The following is a 4,606-nucleotide window of genomic DNA, read 5'->3' on the forward strand; positions in this document are numbered from 1 at the left end:
TGTTTCTCTAGCCAGACTAGAACAGCTCTAGAAGCCAGAGATGGCGCTGCCCTGGGGCCAGAAGAGACCCCTCTCTGCCAACTCCTGATTGCCCGGCTCAGCCGCAGGGCAACCCTCCCTGCCTGTGGACCAGCCTGAGGGGTGGCGGCAGCATGGAGACGGTCGTGGGGGAGGAGGGGGAGACGAAGCCACCCACGCTGTTGCTTTGGGGCCGGGGAAGCCACCTGGCACCCAGATTCCTCCCCCGGCCCGGAATCCTTCTTGCGGTGGGACGCAGGGCAGCCGTCCCCGCGTGCTCCCTCCTCCTCTCCTTTCTCCCCTCCTCTAAAATGTAAGCTTCTTGAGGTACTCTCTTAAACACTTAGTACAGTGCTCTGCCCACAGTAAGGACTCAATAAATACCGCTGACGGGTTGATCGATCGACTGACTGATTTCCCACCTCTTTCCCCACCCTCCAGCTCCTTTTTTCCCCCAACATGAGACTCGTATAGAAGAGGTAGAATAATAATAATAATAATGGCACTTGTTTAGCGCTTACTACGTGCCAAGCACCGTTCTAATCTCTAGGGAAGATACAAGTTAATCACGGCGGACTCAGTCCCTGTCCCACTTGAGGCTCACGCTCTCATCCCCATTCTACAGATGAGGTAACTGAGGCACAGAAATGTGAAGTGACTTGCCCAAGGTCACAGCGGATATGTGTTAATACTATTAGTATTGTTTTTGTCCGTCCGTCTCCCCCGATTAGACTGTAAGCCCGTCAGTGGGCAGGGACTGTCTCTATCTGTTGCCGATTTGTACATTCCAATCGCTTAGCACCGTGCTCTGCACATAATAAGCGCTCAATAAATACTATTGAGTGAATGAATGAATATGTGGCGGAGCGGGAATTAGAACCAGTTCCTTCTGACTCCCAGGCCCATGCTCCATCCACCAGCCGTGCTGCTCGTCATGGTATTGGAGTGCGTATTCCCTCCACTTTGCCCTTATCCAAATAATATTAATAATTGTATTCGTTAAGTGCTTACTATGCTGCCAGGCACTACACTAAACACTGGGGTAAATACAAGCAAATCGAGTGGGACACAGTCTCTGTCCCATGTGGGGCTCACAATCTCATTCGCTATTTTACAAATGAGGGAACTGAGGCCCAGAGAAGTGAAGTGACTTGTCCAAGGTCACACAGTAGACAGGTGACAGAGCTGGAATTAAAACCTATGACCTTCTGACTCACAGGCCCATGCTGTATCCACTACGCCACACAGGTGTGAACACTGCCCCAAGACTTGATTAGTAGGGAAGCAGCGTGGCTCAGTGGAAAGAGCCTGGGCTTCGGAGTCAGAGGTCATGGGTTCGACTCCCTGCTCTGCCACTTGTCAGCTGTGTGACTGTGGGCGAGTCACTTCACTTCTCTGTGCCTCAGATACCTCATCTGTAAAATGGGGATTATCTGTGAGCCTCACGTGGGACAACCTGATTACCCTCTATTTACCCCAGCGCTTAGAACAGTGCTCTGCACATAGTAAGCGCTTAACCAATACCAACATTATTATTATTAGCCAGATCATTTCGATGGAGCCAGTTCAGATGGGGAGAGGGTGAGGGAGGTGGGGGAAAGGGGAGGGGAAGGCATGTTTTCATTTACTGAGAGGGCTGATGAAGGGTAACTAAGTGGGAAGCAGGACGGCCCAGTGGAAAGAACACGGGCCTGGGAGTCAGAGGACCGGGGTTCTAATTCCAGCTCCACCACTTGCCTGTTGTGTGGAGGCAAGTCACTGTGCCTCAGTTTCCTCATCAGCAAAATGGGGATTCGATATCTGTTCTACTTAGTCTGCGGCCTGTGTGGGATAATAATAACGATGCCGTTTGTTAAGCGCTTCCTGTGTGACAAACACTGTTCTAAGCGCCGGATAGGGGCTGGGTCCAAACTGATCCCTCATCTGTAAAGTGGAGATTAAGACTGTGAGCCCCACGTGGGACAACCTGATCACCTTGTATCCCCCCCAGTGCTTAGAGCAGTACTTGGCACGTAGTAAGTGCTTAACAAATACCATCATTATTATTATCGACTTGTATCTACCCCAGAGCACAGTGCTTGACACATAGTAAGCACTAACAAATGCCATTAAAAATAAAGTGAAGTAGAAAACCCAGGCCATTATCTGGCTGTTCTAAGAAAATGACTTTTCCTAAAATTTCAGAAAATGAGGGCAACAGTAGGGGCTGTGGGGACTTGGGTTACCAAAATAACTGCCTCTTTTCGCCACTTCATTTGCTAGTATCCACAGGCTTGAGCAGCAGGCTCATTCCCACCAGAGAACAACAGGTGGTTTAAGCAAACATCCCCAGCCTCTGGCTCATATATCTGATTCCCTCCCTGGACAACTCAGTGGGGGCTGAATAAATATTAAAGAGTCACAGAGGCAGGAGCCGGTGGTGCCCGGTCGATAATAGCCCCGAGGTAGTCAGTAGTATCTGAGCAATGCTCTTTGCAAACTTTTGAAAAGAGACGACCTGAAGCAGCTAGAGGCCAGATTCACCCCGGCCAGCTTTAAATGATTACCAGTGGCGTTTTCCTAATGCGGATCTCATCTAGATCTGCGTAAACCATTCCCTGACAAAACCATCTGCTTGGATGTGCATGTCTATCTGGGCGCCGACCTCTCGCCCACATCCCGTCTCTGGCCCGGAACATCCTCCTTCTTCATATCTGACAGACGGTGACTCTCCCCACCTTCGAAAGCCTTATGGAAGACGCACCTCCTCCGAGAGGCCTTCCCCAACTAAGCCCTCATTTTCTCTTCTCCCATTCTCTTCTGAGTTGCCCTTTCACTTGGATTTGCATCCTTTATTCACCCCTCCCTCAGCCCCCACGGCCTTTACGTACATATAAAGTAATTTTATCCAGCGCTTACAACGGTGCTTGGCACACAGTAAGCGCTTAACAAATACCATAATTATTATTATTATTTACTTATATTGCCTGTCTCCCCCTCTTGACTGGGAGCTCACTGTGGGCAGGGAATGTGTCTACCAACTCTGTTGTATTATACTCTCCCATGTGCTTAGTACAGTGCTCTGCACACGGTCATTATTATTATTAAGTGCCGTCGAGTCGTTTCTGATTCATAGTGACTTTCTCCAGAACGTACTGTCCCATGCCGTAACCCGCAACCTTTCTAACGGTTCTTCCGTTATCGTTGTTATGGTCTCTATCCATCTAGCTGCTGGTCTGGCTCTTCCACATTTTCCCTGGACTTTTCCTAGCATCAGTGTCTTCTCCAGAGAATTAGTCCTCCTGATTACGTGTCCAAAATCTGCTAATCTACGTCGAATCATTTGGCCTTCCAAAGACCACTTTGGTTTAATTTGCTCCAAAATGCATTTGTTTGTTTTTTGAGCAGTCCGTGGTATTCACAAAAGCCTTCTCCAACACCACATTTCAGAGGAATCAATGTTCTTTCTATGCTGTTTTTTCACCGTCCTGCTTTTGGATTCATACGTTGTCACTGGAAACACTGTACACGCTAAGCACTTAATAAATGCGATTGATTGATTGGCAAAAGAGGGGCTCATTGCTCAGGGTGCCATGAGCACCAATGGATCCATCATCCATCAACGGCTGCCCCAGCCGGGATCCGCAATGAGGCCAGGAAATAGTGCAATACATAGCTTTGGTTGGATCTGTTACCGATTTGTACATTCCAAGCGCTTAGTACAGTTCTCTGCACATAGTAAGCGCTCAATAAATACTATCGAATGAATGAATCAATCGATGAATCACATTTACTGAGGGCTTACTTATGCAACGCATCATCATCATCACCACGAATGGTATTTACTGAGGGCTTACAGTGTCCGGAGCACTGAACTAAGCACTTGGGTGCTGTACTCTCCCAAGCGCTTAGTATAGTGCTCTGCACACAGTATGCACTCAATAAATACGATTAAATGGTAGACACATTCGCTGCCCTTACAGTTTAGAGGATTAGGCCCAACTTGATTAACTCGTATCTAACCCAGTGCTTAGAACAGTGCTTGGCACTTTGTAAGCGCTTAACAAATACCATCATTATTTTTATTAAGGGAGAAGATAGTGAAGGATCGGTCAAGGGGGTCAAATTGAAGGGAGGCCTCGTTAGTCACCGGGGGAATTTAAGTCTTGTCCTGGTCACTTATACTAAAAAACCCAGAGTTTTCTTGCGAAAAGTCAAGCAATGGTCAGCTGGTTGGGCCACTCTAGGTTGTGTGGGGGGTAGCGATCAACAGAAAAATCAGATTTCATTTGTCCAGAGAACTGAAGGAATGAGACGGCTAACCCAGGAGCTCTGGAAGAGTGGTGGTTGTTTCTAAGAGAACTGGAAATCATAATTTGACTCCCTGCTAAGCCCAGATAAATGGGTCCCACTTCCTCCTTGTCTCCACACAATGGCCAGGAAGGACCTTCAGGAAGCCCCCCTCCCCCCAGCCCCTCCTTCCTCCCATCCCCAACTCCACCAGCCCAAAAAGACCAAAGGACAACCAGGTCCCTTGAAGAATGTGGGAAAACCGATAACCCTTGGGGTCTCAGTAATGCCACTGGCCTGTTAACCAAAACTTCTGCAA

The sequence above is a fragment of the Ornithorhynchus anatinus genome, chromosome 1 (genome assembly GCF_004115215.2).
Source record: "Ornithorhynchus anatinus isolate Pmale09 chromosome 1, mOrnAna1.pri.v4, whole genome shotgun sequence".
In the NCBI taxonomy this organism is placed as follows: Eukaryota; Metazoa; Chordata; class Mammalia; order Monotremata; family Ornithorhynchidae; genus Ornithorhynchus; species Ornithorhynchus anatinus.